General features: G+C 49.0%; 1 pseudogene; it reads left to right on the top strand.

The window, feature by feature from the left end:
- Positions 1 to 13,235: 13,235 nt before the first annotated feature.
- On the top strand, positions 13,236 to 15,174 carry LOC138097733 (lysocardiolipin acyltransferase 1-like; annotated as a pseudogene).
- The last annotated feature ends 4,901 nt before the right edge of the window (positions 15,175 to 20,075 follow it).

A 20,075-nucleotide genomic window follows, 5' to 3' on the forward strand; every position in this document is an offset into this window, starting at 1 on the left:
CCCGTGACGCACCGAGCAGTCAGAGCCCCCACCTTAGAGACAGAGCCCCGGGCGCTGGGAGCGGCACCCCGAGGTCGCGGCTCGCCTTTAACCGTGGGTTCCGACGGGGCGGGCGGGAGGTGTGCGGTCCGCACTGCCGGCTCCTCCTGCTGGGTCGGCCGACGGGAAAGGACGGGAGCGGTCAGAGTCGGGGTAGGAGTTTGACAAAGCCACTGGAGTAGAGACGGGCAGAACACAGCTGAAACTATGTTCTAAGAAAAACAAAGCTCTGTTTAATTGGTAAAATTCACTTCATCCAGTGTTGCTTGAGGAACAACCCCGGGCCCAGTCCTATTCAGGACGCTAAAGAGATCACGGGAATGAAGTCCCAGCTTGTGTGGACCCCGTGCTCCCGCAGGAGCGCAGCTTGTCTCTGACTCCATCTCTCTCTCTCTGGATCTTTCTCTCCCTCTCCACTCTCTCTCTCCAGCTCTCTCACCATCTCTAAATGTATCTCCCTCGCTGACTCTGTCTCTCTCTATCTCTGCCTCTCCCCGCTCTCTGTCTCTCCCTCCTCTCTCTGTCTCTCTCCCCCGCTCTCTCCCCCTCTCCATCTGTCTCTCTCTCTCTCTGTTTCTCTCTCCCCCTCTCTCCCCTTCTCTCCCCCCTCCATCTGTATCTCTCTCTCCCCCTCTGTCTCTCCCCGCTTCTCTCTGTCTCTCTCCCGCACTCTCTCTGTCTCTCCCCCCTCTCTGTCTCTCCCCCCTTTCTGTCTCTCTCCCCCGCTCTCTCCCCCTCTCCATCTGCTTCTCACTGTGTCCCTGTCCCCCCATCTGGTCCTGCCACAGGATGGCGTCATGGTCTGCAGCTTCTTCCGTGGCATTAGAGGCTCTGTAGCGAGTGTCCAGAGCCCTCCAGGGCTGCTGACCTGAGGGAGCCTCCCGGGAAGGCAGGGTTGGTCTGACCTCACCTCTTTCTGTGAGACGCCAGCCCGGGGCCACCCGGGATCAGGGAGCATCTCAGAACCACCACAGTAGAGTCAGGGCTTCAGGGCTGGGCTGGACCAGAGGCGCCTTAGAGAGCGAGGGCGATACCTCAACAACCCCAGATAGCTCTGGTCCCCAGCACACAGGCCCCAGAGTGCCCACGTTTCACCTGATCTTCTACCCACCGAACTCCTCTGAGCCAACCTCAATGCAGCAGAAAGCATAATAATAAATATAGCTGACATAGAAGAGTTGGAGAAGGCAATGGCACCCCACTCCGGTGTTCTTGCTGGAAAATTCCATGGATGGAGGAGCCTGGTGGGCTGCAGTCAGTGGGGTCTTGAAGAGTTGGACACAACTGAGCGACTTCACTTTCACTTTTCACTTTCATGCGTTGGAGAAGGTGATGGCATCCCACTCCAGTACTCTTGCCTGGAAAAATCCCATGGACGGAGGAGCCTGGAAGCCTGCAGTCCATGGGGTCGCTAAGAGTCGGACACAACTGAGTAACTTCACTTTCACTTTTCACTTTCATGCATTGGAGAAGGAAATGGCAACTCACTCCAGTGTTCTTGCCTGGAGAATCCCAGGGATCAGGGAGCCTGGTGGGCTGCCGTCTGTGGGGTCACAGAGAGTCCAACATGACTGAAGCAACTTAGCAGCAGCAGCAGCCACAGAAGAGTTCTAGTGTAACACGAATATTTGAGACTCAAAATGAACTAAACATCAGACAGTGTAAGTAAACATTGCAACTCTGAGCACAACACAAACATATATAAATATGCTGATCAAAAGGAGAAATGCAGAGCAAACATAATAATCTAATGCTACAGCTTGAGTCCCGCCTCCTAATATAGGAAAACTAGGTCAGGTTTTTGTCTGAGACGGACGGTACAGGGAAGTTACAGCGTCACTTTGAAGCTGATCAGAACCATGCGTCTGGAGTTCGTGTCCGGCCGTGGGGACAGCTGCCAGTGGGAGAGAGGGCGGCGGGCGGGGCAGAAGTCCCCGCAGGGCTGTGTCGCAGGAGGGTGAGGGCCCGCGCGGTTGGGGGAAGGGCCCTGAGTGTGTGGCTTTCTTGCCCCTTGCTCCAGTGTTTACATGACTGACGGTAGTACAAGTGTAGAACTTGGTACAATATAGTCTCATGGTGAAAGCAAAGGTCTTGCTGAAATAAAACCCACGAATTCAAGTTTTATTTGACATTGTTGTGGGGCATACAATTCATAGACGTGTCCCAAAGAGTTACAGTTGTCAGAATTCACACTCTTACACACACACACACACACACACACAAGAACTGGTTCAGAGCTGACAGCGACTAATAAGAAGCACTGTGGCTCAGCCCTGGCACTTTCTGTCTCAGCTCATCATCAAACAGGCTGCAGAAATGTTTGAGCTTCAGAAGACTTGACTCTGTAAGTCTGCGCAGGGCGCTGCAGTGATCTTGAACATTCAGGAAGGGGGTCCTACGAATGCTGCTGTAGTTAGGAACCTTTAGTCCAGCATTCAAGAGAGGAGATGCCGAAGGATTTCTCTGTGAAAACTGGATGACACACGAGGCAGGACATCCATGCAATAACCTCAGCAGATTAAATGGTGACAGCTCCAACTGGATGAGATTTAATCCAACATTCTGTAATTATGCTTTAGAATAGGCCAATCTACAAAGCATCTTTTGCTAGAATTCTCATTTTTAATCGGAAAAATTAAATTTTACAGATGGCTATTCTATACTAGGTGGAATAAAATTGAAAAGATCTATGATTTTGAAATGTCTAGATTTAATAAAACACTAAAAATTATAATTAGAGACAAGTTATTGGATGCATTTTGCTTCATACAAATCAGTGCCAAAAAATGGTACTTTTCATGGGGACAAAATATCTGCCAACACAATATTCAAGCTAAAATATTTACAATTTCAATACGAAAAATCACAAAATTGAAAAAAGTTCTACTGTAGCATGTTTGGCTTTAAATAAACTTGGTATTTCTGCACCCTATCACAATTTTTTTCCTTATGGTCAATTAAAAGTGTTGAAAACCTGTAACCACAATACATAACTTTAAAAAAGAAACAGATATTTTATGTAGACATAAATTATAAGATGAAATTTTAAAAAGCATATATTTTTAGAAATTATGAGTGATATAGGATCAGTAAGGATACAGTCAACAATTTTTAAAATTAAGTGACTATGAATAAGAATAATAATTCTGCTTAAGTGTTTTTTAATATTCAGATAATATAAACAAGCCTTTTATATTTTGCTTCAATGTACATGAATATATATTTTCTTTCTTAAACAAGTACTTCAAATTACATGATCTTAATACTTTTAGCACCTTTTAAATCTCAGCTTGTCTGCCTCTGCTTAGGTGACAAATTACACAGTTGCCTTGGTCACAGGGCATTAGCCCAGCAACAAATGAAGTGGCATCTTTGATGTTTATATTTCTACCCTCAGGTTGAAGCCGCAACTGGGCTGAGGCCCAATCTGGATGCTCTTGGTCCTTTTCCATAAGTCTCTTATAACCTCAATTCAATTGAAAGGATAGAAATGTGAAAATGAAATTTAAAAAGAAATGAGGAGGATTTTCCTTCTGGGAAGATGGAGTAGACATACTTTCCCTCTCTTCCTCTCATTAAGCATAACTAATAACCTTGACCATAATACATAAAACAAGCGTGAGCAGGCTCAGAAGGGAGGCTTCCCCAAGGGCCTCTGGACTCAGGAATGATATATGGCGAGGTCCCTGTGCTTCCCAGGCCACAGGTACCACCAGGAGACCCCAGTAGAAGCCCTCTGTCTCGTGAAAGGGCCAGGACAGGAGCAGCCCCAAGACAGAGTCCTTTCAGACAGGAACCTCTGCTCCAGCCACACCACACACAGTCCCTACCCGCCAACCATCCCAGACGAGTGGGCACCCGCCTGTCCCCAGACAGCAGCCCCTCCACCGCCCGGCAAGTGCAGGGACATCAGCTGGGACAAGCCAGCAACACCCAGATTCTTACTCCATGATGCTCACAACACCCAGCCTCCAGTCAGTATCCATGCACCGTAAGAGGCAGGAAGATCTCAAAGTGCATGCAAGGAGACGGAAGGGAGCTGCTTCAGTCGTCTGACAAACGTGCCATCGTGAGCAAGCAACACAGGGGACACGAATTCACAGAGCAGGAGCCCCGGCAAAGAAACTACAACCTCCAAGCGAGAAATAGAAGCTGAAAGGAGCCCACCAGAAATGTCAGAGGCAATGATTTGAGCAACAGAGCAAGTTAGGACAGTAGTAGTCAAGGCCTGAGAAGTCAGTCACCCCTATCCTGTGCTTCTAAGCGCCCCCCCCCCAAAAGGAACTAAATGCATAAGCCCACTCAGCTCTAGATTCTTTTAAAAATTTTCTAAAAATAAATTTTTATTTATTATACTTTTATGGAAGTATAGTTGGTTTACAGTGTTGTGTCGTTTCAGATGTGCAGCAAAGTAATCAATCATATATAATATGCATCTTTCTTTCAGATTCTTTTCACTTATAGATTATTACAGAATATTGAGCGTAGTTCCCTGCGCTATACACTAGGTTCTTGTGGATTATGTTTTAAATATAGTTGGGTGTATATGTTAATCCCAAACTCCTAATTTATTCTTCCCACTTCACCTTTCTCGTTCGGTAACTGCATTTTTAAATCACCTCCCCTGCCCACCCCCGACTAGGGAGAATTATTTCAGGTTCTCCTCCCTGCAGGCAGTGTGTTACTGGGTGGCCTTGGACCAGGCCTGCCAGTCCTGTGTGATGCTACATCTCATTTGTACACACGCCAAGACACATAAACATGTAATCAGAAGCCTTTTAAACTGTTTTCACACTTCCCCAATAGTAATATTTCACCCAATAACTTCATTTCCACATCTTTGACTCTTGCAATGACACATTTAGCACTGTGAATATCCAACGCCAGGCTGGAAAAGATGTTTGCCTCCTGTGATGAGTTATTGAATATCAGAAGGGCTTCCAAATTCCTTTCTGCCTTTCCAAAAGGAATCCAAGTGTATTTACCCAGCACTAAAATCACTGCAGATGGTGACTGCAGCCATGACATTAAAAGACGCTTATTCCTTGGAAGAAAAGTTATGACCAACCTAGATAGTATATTCAAAAGCAGAGACATTACTTTGCCGACTAAGGTCTGTCTAGTCAAGGCTATGGTTTTTCCTGTGGTCATGTATGGATGTGAGAGTTGGACTGTGAAGAAGGCTGAGCGCCGAAGAATTGATGCTTTTGAACTGTGGTGTTGGAGAAGACTCTTGGGAGTCCCTTGGACTGCAAGGAGATCCAACCAGTCCATTCTGAAGGAGATCAGCCCTGGGATTTCTTTGGAAGGAATGATGCTAAAGCTGAAACTCCAGTACTTTGGGCACCTCATGCGAAGAGTTGACTCATTGGAAAAGACTCTGCTGCTGGGAGGGATTGGGGGCAGGAGGAGAAGGGGACGACAGAGGATGAGATGGCTGGATGGCATCACCGACTCGACAGATGCGAGTCTGAGTGAACTCCAGGAGTTGGAGATGGACAGGGAGGCCTGGCGTGCTGCGATTCATGGGGTCGCAAAGAGTCGGACACGACTGAGCGACTGAACTGAACTGAACTGATTTAAACACAAAGTCCTCCTGTTTAAATGTTATTGGTATCTCAGTTTCTAGATGATAAATAATTACATGTGCCAACTTCTGGTTTCTAAAGCATCTTTCACAGGTGTTGTCTCATTTCAGGGTCACAAACCCTGAGGGGGAGACGTGATAGGTAGTTGGGTGTCATCACAGACACACCATCTGGGCGGAGAGATTAGGAATAAGCATTTGCCTCTGCCACTGGCCACCCACAGTGGTTTCCCTGGTGGCTCAGTGATAAAGAATCTGCCTGCAATGTGAGAGATGCAGGTTCGATCCCTGGGTCAGGAAGAACCCCTGGGGAAGGAAACGACAACTCACTCCAGGATTCTTGCCTAGAAAATCCCATGGTCAGAGGAGCATGTTTGTCTATAGTCCATGGGGCCACAAAGAGTCTGACGCAACTGAGAAAGCAAGCAAGCTTCCCCAGTTGCATGTTGGCCCCCTCTGACCTTGGGGTCTCATCTTCTTCTTCCAGGTTACCCACCTCTTTAAGCATCGGATCCCACCCAGAAAGTCACCAATTTGCATTCTTAGGAACTCACTCTAGATTTCCACACTTCCTTCCAGTTCCTTCTGCTACCAAGTGAGTCATTTTTCTGCCCCTTGTCTGATCCTAAGGCTGTTTACTTTCTTCCCTATAAACGCACCTGGATCTTCCTCACCTCTGCCCACACCCACCCGCCAGGTCACCTGCCTGGGGTGCTCTTCTGACTTCTGGCTTCTTGAACTCTGCCTCCCAAAATGCAGTTCAAATCCTACCTCCTGCTAGAGTCCTTCCACAGGAATTGCTAAAGCAATTAATGTCAAAGTAATTCATCTGGAAGTGAGTCTAAAAAGGAGTCTTGTGATATATTGTTATTTTACTCATCATGGATTTAGATCTTGTTCCTTAGACTCTATTATAATCTTTTTATCAGCAGGAAGGTTCTCAAATATTCTTTGTATTTTTATAATGACTGTGTGTGTGTGCTTAGTCACTCGGTCGTGTGTGACTCTCTGCTGCCTCATGGACTGTAGCCTGCCAGGTTCCTCTGTCCATGGGATTTCCAGGCAAGAATACTGGAATATATAACAAATCACAGAAAAGGTGTTCCATAGGTCTCTATTGGTTTCATTTGACCTGGAAATAAAATTTTCTCACTAGAAATACCATTTCCTAATAGAATGTTATCATGCTTTGGTTTTAAAAAATATCTCTTCTAAAACTGTCTACAGATAACTCGACATAATTATCTATTAGAGGAAAAATGCATTTATTTTCAAAAACACAACAGTTTTAAAATGTCAGTAAAAGGAAATCTTTGTACCCAAAATGCCACAATTAGAAATGGAACCATAGAGAATCTTATATGTGGTTGTTGGGGGGTGAAAGCTTTCAGCAGATGGTCAGAGTGAGCGGAGAAGACAAAATGAAGGTATATGGGGGTCGTATGGTACCTTCATATCACATGGAGGCTACTCGAGAGGATGGAGCCTAGCCTGAGAGCTAGCAGGGGTCTGCGGAGAGCCCTTGCACTGTCAGGACCCTCCGGGAGTCCCAGGGTCGCTGGATGGGAGGGGACTGCACCAGGAGGCCCGCCCACACTGGCCTGGAAGCAGGGCAGGGGCTCATGCTCGCGAAGGCTCAGCCCAGAGGGGCGGCAGCCCCGAGCCTGCATGCCCGGATTAGAGTCCACGCCACGTGGATGGGGCTCACTGAGAGACTTAAGGAAAAGGGCAGCTTACTGGGTTTTATACTGCCTTTTAAAATAATCACCTTTGCTGTTGTGGAGAGAACAGGCTGGTCAGGAGTGAGCAGATAATGTAGAGATGAGTTAGGAGACAGTTGTGAGTCTAAACAGGAAATGATGGCAGCTTGGGTTGGATTTAACAGGCCTCTGTGGAGAAAAGATTTGATGCAAGACGTGGGTTCAAGATACGAAATGGATGGAAGAGATATATGGATTGGAGATGTGTTTTATTCCAGATCATTTCTAAGTTTGGCGCTTAACTAATCAGGTGGATGATGTGCTAGCTAACTGAACTATGAGTGATACATAATCTAGGGCAAAATATATCCCAGGAAGTGTCCTCACAGACCAAGTGGGAATCTTCCTTTTTTATAAAAACACAGCTGAAGTACAGGTAATCAAGGGCTTACTCTGAGCATCACAAAGACAGAACGAAAACTTAAAACATCTTTAATGCCACAGTCTGTACTTTTTACCCTCTCATGGGGCTTCCCGGCTGGCTCAGTGGTAAAGAATCCACCTGCAATGCAGGAAACCTGGGTTCCATCCCTGGGTCGGGAAGATCCCCTGGAGGAGGAACCAGCAACCCACTCCAGTATCCTTGCCTGGAGAATCCCATGGACAGAGGAGCCTGGCGGGCTACAATCCAGGACTCAGACAGTGGGACACAAATTGAGCCAAACACACACACACACACACACACACACACGGAACTAACTAATGCTCAGAAATAGGAAGTTTGCTCAAAGTAAAGGAAAATCCCAAACCCTTAGCGCCCCCTCTCGGTGGGGGCTCCTTCCTCCTCCAGACGCAGGTGTGGTGACGTCACTGGGGGCGGGGTCTCTGGGGAGGCGCTCCTGACCCCCACCCGCCCTGCTCCTGCGCCCTAGGCTGAGGGGCGCCTCCAGCAGGAGCGCTGACGTTCCCCTGGCACAGGCTTCCCGCAGACCCCGTGCCCATCCCTGGAGGAGTCCAGTCAGTGGGATTCCCAGACCAACCCCCAACCCTGAAGGAAGCAAGGAAGGAGGGAAGAAAGAAGAAACATTTTCTGTTTAAAAACCTGTTTGATTAGGAGAGGCTTTGCCCCTGGTAAGTGAATTCACGTGGTAAAGCCAAATCTTGTCGGTTGTACATCTGACTCTGCGCTATTTCATTACGCTTTTAGTTTGGGAGGACAGTTTCTTTTGATCATCTCAAATTGTTTCAACTACCCAAAGGAGGAAAAGAAAAGTTTGAGGTGGGATCCAGGAACCCCCGTTTCTAGGGCAGCGGTGAGACTCCACCTGAGACAGCAAGGGCCATAGGTTTGCCAGGAGTTGAATTCCAGGGCGGCCCCTAGCGACACTCACGTCTGCCACCTCGCCTGCCTCCTCTCCCGAGAATGCTGACCCCTTCCTGCTGTCATGAAGCTTAAAGCCTGGTCTACAAAGAAGAGTTTTCTCTACAGGAAATGAATACTGAGTTTCAGTAAAGCATTTGGATTCAGCTTCCAAACAGTGAAACGATGAGGGCAAAAATGAAAAAGGAGGCAGGAGGAAAGAGAGGAGTCTTCTTTGCATTCAGGACATCTGGGAGTTTTGCAACTGACAGACTCAGCCTTCAGGACATGAAGGGTCGGTGACCACCTGCCTGTCTCCTTTCTCCACACTCTCCCCTCCTCAGGCTGGGTGCCCTAACTCTTGACTAATAGGAGGTCCATGGGGGGCTGCAATGGGAGATGCTTTGTGGGCTTGGAGGGTACGCTGTTGACATGGCAACTCCCGGGAGTCAGGACAAGTCTGAACAGGCTCCGGGTCAGAGAGCGGAAGGCAACCTCGCACGGCCTCATCAGCCCTTCGTGGGCTTCTGTGACTTCCCTCCAGGAGACCAGCTGCAGGTCCTGCCCACCAGGCCTGGCCAGGCTCCAACGCTGACTTCTGCTCTGTGAACTGTCACCGGCTGTTTACGGATCCCCTCACATTAAGAAGGCCCCTCAGCAAGCAGTGAGGCTGTGGTCTTTGAAGCAGGATGCCAGAGCCTGAGTCCTGACTCACGGCTGTGAGTCTGAACCTGCGTTAGTGATCTAATGCCCCTGCGTGCATCTCACTTCACTCACAAAGGGGAGGTGACATCAGTCACCTGATGACATCAGGGCCCCCTTCCTAAGGCTGTGAGCACTGAGGCTTGCTTATGAGACACTTGGAACACCACTCGAACCAGTATGTCAGAGTCTGAACAAACTGAGCGTGATCTAAGAATAGAAGCTATTGTCTTATGATCCTAGGGTGGTGTAAAAACAAAAGGCATACGGTTTCTACCGTGTCATCAGGACCAGCTACAGAACAAGTGACTTGGGTCCACTGCTCGCCGGGGCCCAGGCACTGCAGTGAGCACTTTGCCTGTTTGTTTTTAGTTTTCACTTGTTTCCTGTGGTTCTAGTTCATTTGCAAGAGGAGATGTTCCCCCGGCTCCCACACACACGCTTGCTGAACTGGGGAGCCCAGAGCAAACATGGTCCTAATTACAGGGACCGCAGACACCCACCTCCACATGGTTTAGCCAAAGTGAGTTTACGTTTGTAATCAACAAACACTGTGAGCTGATTATAAGAAATACAAGAGGTTGGAAGTTCAGTATAACCAAGTTCTGAGCATATTTAACAAAGAAATCGATAGTGTTGCTGTGAACGCTCTCGAGGCCTATCTAAAGGTTAATTCTTTTTTTTTTTCCCCTGCACTGTGTGGCCTGTGGGATCTTAGTTCCCTAGTCAAGGATTGAACACATGTACCCTGAAGTGGAAGCACGGACTGCTAACCACTGGGCTTCTGGGGAAGCCCTTGATTCACTTTTAATAGACTTTGAAATTTCAGTGGTTCTAGAAGGTCTGAGGAAGAGGATGTGAGGGAAGGACATGGGAAGGTGATGGACTTCATTGCCCCTGAGAATCAATGGCTTTATTATAACACTCTACCCACATCTATAGGCTTCCCTGGTGGCTCAGATGGTAAAGCGTCTGCCTGCAGTGCAGGAGACCCGGGTTCAATCCCTGGGTTGGGAAGATCCCCTGGAGAAGGAAATGGCAACCCACTCCAGTACTCTTGCCTAGAAAATTCCATGGACTGAGGAGCCTGGTGGGCTATAGTCCATGGGGTCGCAAAGAGTCGGATACGACTGAGCGACTTCACTTCACTTCTTTCACATCTACAGTTCTCAACTTTTCATGAGTTTAAGAAACAGAAGACCCAGATTCACTTTCCTGTAGCCTGGGAAACGTAAAGGACATTTTTAAAATAATCATAGACTAGAAACGGACTAGCTGGTTCCGGGGAAAAGCTCAGGTGAGGACTGCTGGTCTCATATTATGCTCACAGTTGGCTGGTCTTAGCCTTCATCCCATTCAGGCAAGTTCCCTCTGCTCCTGTTTCAGTTCAGGCTTTTTGTTAGAAATGGATGCTGAATTACAACCTATGCTTTCGGCCACCTATAGATATAATTACAATCTTCCCCGCTTTAATTTGGCAGTCACTAAGCATTATTATGTTTTCTTATTAAAAAAAAAAAAAGTATTCTTGCCTTCCAGTCAAATCTGCCATCCAGTGGGTCCAGAATTTCCCTGATCGCCTCTCCTTTTGTCTGGGACACGCTTCCTCCATCATAAAATCAGACAAGTCAAGTGTGAATCCCAGCTCCAATGGGACAACAGGAGTGTTACTCATTGATGAGAAGCAATGTCATATATATGGAGTGTGGGCAGTGCCTGGCACACAGCTGGACCGCGGTAAATGGTGGTACTGTCAGCATCTCTGTCAGGGGTGTGCTTCTCCAGGAAACCCTGGTCCCAGCATCAGGACCGCCTCCCTCTTCCGGGTGCTTCCTCTGAGGTCCCCATCCGCCCCCACCCCCACCCCTGACCTCGGCACAGCAGGGGGCTGGGGCTGCCCTCGGGCTCAGCACAAACCCTGCTGGTGTAGACAGGCTCCTGTCCAACCCTGGAGAGCAGGCCCAGCAGGTAGCTGAGAGCTACCAACCCTGGACTGAAGAACGGCATGCCGGTCACCAGGCAGAGGAATTTGCTGGAAATGGAACCAAAGATTGACTATGCCCTGGAGTGGACAAGGCTGGGAAGAGACTGCAGTTCCTCAGACAAACTGAGAAAGGCAGCACTTCTGTGTGGAGAGGGCTCTGTTCGCCGCGTACCCACAGGAAACTGGGGCATGTCATTTCTGAAAACATCAAGTCTTAAGTTCTTACATTTTACCGCAGTTGTTAAGAAGCATATCATTTTCTCCTGACAAGTTCAAAGGACTTTTATAGGCCATTCAGGAGGGAATTATTCAGCATACTTGTTCACTTGGCTCGCTTCACTCAAAGTCATGCCCATTAGATTCTGAAAAAAAAAATAATAATAATAATAACAGCATTACTTCAGTTCAAACACTTTCACTATCACCTGTTTGCTGTATTTGTCATTTGCCATGAATGTTCATTAGCACTGCGGGTCAAACCCACAGGCAGCAAATGCATTTTAGGAAGCGGAGTTAGACGTGCAAGGTTTTAGCTATTTATAATTCCTGTGACTTACAGTCTAATTGAAAGAGATTATATCTGTATCTTTCCATATTAGCCGTAATGAGACTTTCATAGAGTAAATAGATATTGTACTTACTGTTGGCAATCACATCACAGATATATAACCAATGGAGAACTGGCCGTCTGTAAGACCTTGATTTCCAATTTGTTCAAAACACCAGAGATTTTGTTCAAATTTTTTCATGTACTTTCTGCGTTAAACTTCACTAAAGAACACAAGGTATGCATATTCATAAAGGCCAGATGTTACTGGGTGAAACAGATTCTCCAAGCAATTATGTTTTTGGCAGGCGTGAGTCGACTGTCCTCAGAGGCTCAGAGCTTCCCAAGGACCTTTAATGTGTTGGTCAGATCTCATGTCCCAACAATGAAGCAATCACTAATTCTTTGGGCATTTGAGAACTGAAAGCTCAGACACGACTCAGGGGGCTTTGAGACTCTCGCCTATTTTCTTTCCTGCATGCTAAGGTCGTTTCTCAGTGACAAGGGGGAGAGAAATTCTCCGTCAGGTGGGGACCTGGCTGAGGCTCCCTTTCTGACAGGTTCCATCTCCTCCATGTTCTGTGTTCCCCGAAATCCCGGCTCTAGATCAGGAGGGTCAGCTGGGAGACGAGCTGGGGAGGAAGTGGGAAAAATCCTCGAGTTCTGCCTCGAGAATCCGTCCTCGGAATTCACTACACAGTAGTCAGTGGGGGCCATTTCTGTTTTGATTCTTAAACCTGACTTCTTGCTCCACGTGTCTGAGGAGCTTCAGGGCTCTGAGAATGGTCCATCCCAAGATGACAATTTCTTTCTTGTTTTTATGCACGTAAAATGTCAGCTACTTCAGATAAAATGCAATCATACTTACCCCGTGCATTTAGGTGAGCAAACTATGATTTTAACATGAAAATTTACTTACTTTACTATACATAATTAGAATTTTTGAGTATGCTCATTTCCACAGAAAGAATACACGGGTTCTCAAAAAATCGGTGACTATTTTAAATGTTTCAGAAACAGAAGCACTAAGACTAAGATGGGAAAGGAGCAACAGCCTCTTTGAAAGAGGAGGCAGCGGCTGCTCTGTGGTGGGAAGCTCTGAGAGATGCTCCCAGCATGGCCCTCAGAGGGGAGTGACAGACGGGTGTGAGCTTCCACCATGGCCCAGAGTTCCCCGGGCAGGGCGCCTTCCTGCAGGTTCTTGGTTCACTTTCATAACCTTCCAGAAAATGCCCCTCCCTGGTCAAACCTCCCTTGACCCGCTCTCTCATTCCTGGGGAAACTATCCAGAAGCCGGTGTAGCCTCCCCCAGTGGAATGCGATCCAGCGGTGATCTCCAGCAGCACCTGATCAGCGTGAAGACAGTGGAAGGTGATGGAGAGCCTGGGGGGTCCTGGAGCTGACGGCCCCCCAGGAGGAAGGAGCGGACTCCCTGAGTAAACTGCTCAGGCCTCACACACAACCCCCACCCCTCAGCCTGGGGGCCTCCTGCGACTCCAGGCTCCACCCTCCCTCGGGCGCAGCTCTGCCTCCTCATCCCCATTTCTGCAGAGTCCTGCCCCTTCCCATTCTCACAGTGACTTCCTCTAAACGTGTGTTCTGACAGCTCCTGATGCTCTGCATGTCAAGACTGGAGAGAAGTCAGTACAGGCGGGACTAGAACAAGCACCCTCCAAAGTGCAGTCAGCCCCCAGCCCTCGGATGGTTGTACCTCTGCCCTGCGAAAATCCAGACACAGTGATTCTCACCAATTTCTTGCTCTGGGGACCTATTATCACTCACATCGAGCAGAACTCCAGGCCCGGGCGATCCATCCGTTATCTTTTGCCAAGTGCCCTGACTGGGAAAGACGTCCCCGCAAAGCTTGGAGTCCTTGCTAATACCCACTCCCCGCGCTCAGTGCCCCCAAGCTCCCCGGTGGCCACGAGGCCCCCTTGCCACCCTCCCAGCTTGTCCTCACCTGCTCTCTGGGCCTTGTACCAGCTGATGCGCTCAAACCCTTCATTTCATACAGGGGATGAGTCAACAGTGGGTTCTGCACGGAGGCTGGGACGCTCCCCGCCCAGATTCTCCAGCTCGCCCACGAGCTCCGCACGGCCTCATGCACTGCCCGCTGCTGGTCACAGAATCGTAGCGTCACGGAGAGAGATGTTTGGAGGAAGCTATTTCAGAAGCATTTTCATGCTGATCCCTTTTTACTTTTGTAAACCCATCTTGGTATCGCTGGATCAACAACCGTCTTGTGGCACCTGGCTCACCCTACCTGCGGCATTGCTGGAGACCATGTTTGGTGTAAAGGTTATTCCCTTTTACAGGTGACGCATCTGTTCCTGGAGGAAGCAGTGTCGTCATCGTGAACCATTGGGCCAGAATGGACTGGCTGTTCTTGTGGAACTGCCTGATGACATAGAGCTACCTCAGATGAGACAATTTCCCTCCACGCTGGTCTCAGAAGTGTCCCCAGATTTGACTGGGCCATGCGGACTGATGTCTCCGGTCTCAAAAGTGCCCCCTGTCTTTATCTTCATTCTTAGGAAATAGAAATGATAGTCCCTTGGACTGCAAGGAGATCCAACCAGTCCATCCTAAAGGAGAGCAGTCCTGGATGTTCATTGGAAGGACTGATGTTGAAGCTGAAACTCCAATACTTTGGCCACCTGATGCGAAGACCTGACTTGTTTGAAAAGACCCTGATACTGGGAAAGAGGAGAAGAGGACGACAGAGGATGAGATGGTTGGATGGCATCACCGACTCAATGGACATCGGTTTGGGTGGACTCCAGGAGTTGGTGATGGACAGGGAGGCCTGGTGTGCTGCGGTTCATGGGGTCGCAAAGAGTCGGACCCGACTGAGCAACTGAGCTGACTGAACTGAACGGAGCAGAGAGAAGAGAGACAAGAGCCGTTCTGAAGACATGACTGACCATTTCTGTGACATACATGAGCCCCTTCAAACCCTCGTATTCCCGAAAGAGCGGATCTCACAGAAAGTGGCATGGTTCCAAGTAAAGAATTTGCTGAAAAGAACGGACTTCAGAAATAAGAATGTGATTTACACCCAAGTACAACAGGTTTCACTTTTGCAGTAGACTGTCTAAGGGAGGTAAGAACCTGGATGCTCTCCATGACTTCACCGTGGCACACCCTGACAACACGCTGCAGAAAGAGCGGCACCTTCTCCTCGGGGCCATTCCCAAGGAAAAGCACTCCATGTCCCCAGTATCCCGTGGGCGCCTTCCCCACACTGTCCCCTGACACATCATGGACACGCTCCCCTCACTGCCCCCTCACGCCCCGTGGACGCCCTCCCCTTACTGTCCCCTCACGGCCCGTGGACACCCTCCGCACACTCTCCCCAGACGCCCCGTGGACGCCCTCCCCACACTCTCCCCTGACACCCCGTGGACGCCCTCCCCTCGCTGTCCCTGATGCCCCGTGGACGCCCTCCCCTCGCTGTCCCTGATGCCCCGTGGACGCCCTCCCCTCGCTGTCCCTGATGCCCCGTGGACGCCCTCCCCTCGCTGTCCCTGATGCCCCGTGGACGCCCTCCCCTCACTGTCCCTGATGCCCCGTGGACGCCCTCCCCTCTCTGTCCCCTCACGCCCCGTGGACGCCCTCCCCTCTCTGTCCCCTCACGCCCCGTGGACACCCTCCGCACACTCTCCCCAGACGCCCCATGGACACCCTCCCCTCACTGTCCTCTCACGGCCCATGGACGCCCTCCCCACACTCTCCCCTGACACCCTGTGGATGCCCTCCCCTCGCTGTCCCTGATGCCCCATGGACGCCCTCCCCTTGCTGTCCCTGATGCCCCGTGGACGCCCTCCCCACACTCTCCCCAGACGCCCCATGGACACTCTCCCCTCACTGTCCCCTCATGGCCCGTGGATGCCCTCCCCACACTCTCCCCTCATGCCCCGTGGACGCCCTCCCCTCACTGTCCCCTCATGCCCCGTGGACGCCCTCCCCACACTCTCCTCTCATGCCCCGTGGACGCCCTCCCCTCACTGTCCCTGATGCCCCGTGGACGCCCTCCCCACACTCTCCCCTGACGCCCCGTGGACGCCCTCCCCTCACTGTCCCCTCATGGCCCGTGGACGCCCTCCCCACACTCTCCCCTCATGCCCCGTGGACGCCCTCCCCTCACTGTCCCCTCATGCCCCGTGGATGCCCTCCCCACACTCTCCCCTCATGCCCCGTGGACGCTCTCCCCTCACTGTCCCTGATGCCCCGTGGACGCCCTCCCCACACTCTCCCCAGACGCCCCATGGACACCCTCCCCTCACTGTCCCCTCATGGCCCGTGGACGCCCTCCCCACACTCTCCCCTGATGCCCTGTGGACACCTTCCCCTCTGTCCCTGATGCCTCATGGACGCCCTCCCCTCACTGTCCCATCTCACCCCGTGGACGCCCACCCCTCACTGTCCCCCGACACCCTGCAGAACCCTTCCAGATACCCCGTGGACTGCTCTCCGCACCCGAGCACAGCCTGCAGCTCTGCACCAGAGTGGTGGGACATAGGCTGCCCTACTTCCATCAAGGGCAGAGGAACTCTTACTTCCAGGGCAGACTGTCATCCCACTTGCAAGTCTGAGCTCAGGGTCCTGGTGCGCACACTGCTCTCCACACTGTGCTGAGCCTGCTCAGCCCTGCAGTGTGCCTGCTCGTCCATCTATGCCGTCTGGCTCACTGGTGTTTTATACTCATCATTGTCATCCTTGTGCTTGCAGGGAATGATACTTAGTGGACGGGAGATCATCAAACTTGCCTGTTACAGTCACATTTAAATGCAAAGAAAAATGAGTAAGATTCTAAAGTTCACAGGGGAGAAAACTAGCGGACATTTTGAAAATGTTCCAAGGCTTTGTAAACCGAGATGCATGTTTGTATGACTGTGTCAAATACTTCTTACGAACTGTCACCTTTTGTTAATGATATTTTGCACTTAGTTTTGTGGGGAAAAGCTACACATGGGCTTCCCAGGTGGCACAGTGGTAAAGAATCCACTTGCCAATGCAGGAGACCCAAATTTGATCCTTGGGTCAGGAAGACCCCCTGGAGTAGAAAAAGGCAACCCACTCCAGTATTCTTGCCTGGAGAATCCCATGGACACAGGAGCCTAATGGTTCACGGGGTCACAAAGAGTCAGACACGACTGAGCACACACATACATATTTATACATTGTGAAACACACAATTTTCTTTTTAATCTCTGAATGCTAATTTCAACACTGTAGCAGGGAGTGAGCTCCATGAAGTAACTAACTCAGCAGGAAGATTAGCAAACAATCAACAGGCTGTTAGCAGACAAGATACACACAAGATGCTCTTAAAGGCCCAGTCCTGCTTTCTAACAAACTCCCAGATGGGAGGCAGCGCTGGGGGGCTCCTGAGCACCCGCCCAGATCAAGCTCTGGCACTAACCACGGAGCCAACGGTCCTTCCTCCCAGCTCCCTCTTGGCCCTGCCCCAGACTCCTCTGGATGCCAGCCAAACCCTTGAGTCCTTCCTTAAGACAGAGGACAGACACCCCTCATCCTGAACTGAGCAAGCATTTTGATAGGAAGCCCTTCGTTATTCACAAAGTCAGTGCATTTAACCTTGCACTGACCTAGACATGAGAAAACTATCATGCCCCTTTCTCCTGCAGAAATGAGACCTGGACTGGTCTCAGGGAGCAACACAGGCTCTCCACTCAGAAACCTTAATTTAAAATTTTAAAGCTAAGAATTCACACAGTTTCACTCTTCATTTCTGCATAACTTTGCATGTTTAGAGCCTCTTTACAGCTTATTGGCAGGTGTAGTTTTTCTGCATTAAAAGTCATTTTAAAAGGTTAAGTCACTTACCTTTACCTTTTAAAAGGGAAGCATAGAAGAACGTTCTGATTTTGCTGTCAGAAACTCACTTTTGAAGTTGTGTCTGGATTGAAATTTTCTTTTTAGCCTGCACAAAAAGGAAGGTTACTGTAGTTTCTGCACATACATGGGTGTCTAGCTTCAGACAGTAAGCCAACAAATACACTTGCAGACAGGGCCATCTCAGTTTAACCTACATTACTCCATGCTTGTGGCTTAACAAACCTTGTTTTTAAAACCAAATTGGCCACACAAAAAATGAATCCTTTTTTAATGACACTGACGGATCTCTCTTTTTCCTAGTCCCAGGCTCCCTCTCTCATTAGTAAAAGATAAACCCTCTTTTGACCAATCGCTCACCTGAATATTCTTGTCACTGGGGGTCAATGGAAAGTCCAACAGCACCAGTCTCCTTCTGAGGCAAAAAAGCAAAGGGTGGACGTTGTCTCTACTCAGCTGGAGCCTTACAAACACTCTTATTCTAATTTGCCCTAAGGGGAATGCTGGTCAGAGGAGCAGGCCATCTGGGGCAATCAGAAGTCTTTGGCTGTTGAGGAAACTCGCCAGCTCACTCCTGCCTTGAGCCAGCCTTGAACGCTGTTTCTAGCTCTGTGTCCTCTTGACACAAGGGCCTTCTCCTTAATCTCATCTTTGTTTGCTGGATGGCGTTTTCTGCCGGGAGCCAGCACGGGAGATCCCACCCATGGCAAAGGTCATGAGGAAGAGACCTGACGGGCAAAGGCAGATCAGAACTCGAGGGACTCCCCGACCCCACCCATGACAAGGTCCTGAGGAAGAGGCCTGACAGGCAAGGCGGATCAGGACTCAAGCATCTCCTGATGGGGTCCCCTGGATCTCCTCGAGCATCTACTTCCAAAACCAAAATCTGTCTGTTATACTACACTCTTCTGACATTAACAGGGGCTATCCCCGACCACCTTTCTCTGGAAAATTAACTTAGAGCTCCAGTTAATAGTCTCCTGCATATAAAGGAGTGTCTCAGCTCAAACCTCTCTGCTGGCAGTCTAGCTTGTGTGACAGGTTTATCCACACTCTTGCTACTACGCACATGATTGTTCACAACCTCTCAACCATAAACAGCACAGAGAGTTTGGAGTATTTTGAAAGTCTTAGTTAGCATAGGGCTTTTCTAAAGATAAAAATCATGTTGGTGAAGGGTTTCATTGCTGAGTTAATGATTGCTGCCAGGCCTCCATACCCTTTAGGCACCTGGGAGTATGTTAATCAATGTAATTGGAATGTAGAAAAAGAAATATAGTAGTTTTGATGTTAACAATACTAGACTTTTGAGTTAATGAATTTTGTCTTTGTTATAAATCACTATACTTCTCTTTCTTTGTTATAAATCGTTGTATCCTTGCTATGTAAGAATGTAACTTTATCACTATCTTAAGACTAAGCAGATCTTATGGGAAAACAAGTTTTCTGATTGACTAAACTTTATCAATAGAAAGAAAGATGGGGCCATAAAATGTTAAGCGGTCTCCAGACCAGAAGATATTATGAAAAAACGTAAGACCCTTGTAAGAACAAAGGTATGCAAAGAACACTCTGTCTTTAGATAAGGGTCAGAGCAGCTGACCCTGCGTGACTCTGCTTCTTACATTTATCTCTATGTACAACTTAAAGTATAAAAGCTCCCCTGACAAATAAAGAAACGGACCAGTTCCACGAAAGCCTGGTTCCCCTGTATCTTTCTTTCTTTCTTTGTTTCTTTCTCTCTCTTACTCTCTTTTCAGGCTGATCTCTTGGAGCACAGGAGCCCTCTGTGTTCACTTATTTGCCTGGGCTTCTAAGACCTGCACGGGAAGGCGCTCTGCGTCTTCACTTCCTCGGGAGACTGGGAGGGCGCCTACGGCCTACATGAACGGTGCAAGTCCCTTGTCTTGGGGCTTTATTGGCTTTCTCTGTAAATGAAGGAATATCAGCCTCTATTCTATTCCTCTTTCAGGATTTGAAATAGCTCAACTGGAATTCCATCACCTCCGCTAGATTTGTTCATAGTGATGCTTTCTAAGGCCCACTTGACTTCACATTCCAAGATGTCTGGCTCTAGATGAGTGATCACACTATCATGATTATCTGGGTCATGAAGATCTTTTTTGTACAGTTCTTCTGTGTATTCTTTCCACCTCTTCTTAATATCTTCTGCTTCTGTTAGGTCCAGACCATTTCTGTCCTTTATCGAGCCCATCTTTGCATGAAATGTTCCCTTGGTATCTCTAATTTTCTTAAAGAGATCTCTAGTCTTTCCCATTCTGTTGTTTTCCTCTATT

This window comes from Capricornis sumatraensis, chromosome 21 (genome assembly GCF_032405125.1).
Source record: "Capricornis sumatraensis isolate serow.1 chromosome 21, serow.2, whole genome shotgun sequence".
Taxonomy (NCBI): domain Eukaryota; kingdom Metazoa; phylum Chordata; class Mammalia; order Artiodactyla; family Bovidae; genus Capricornis; species Capricornis sumatraensis.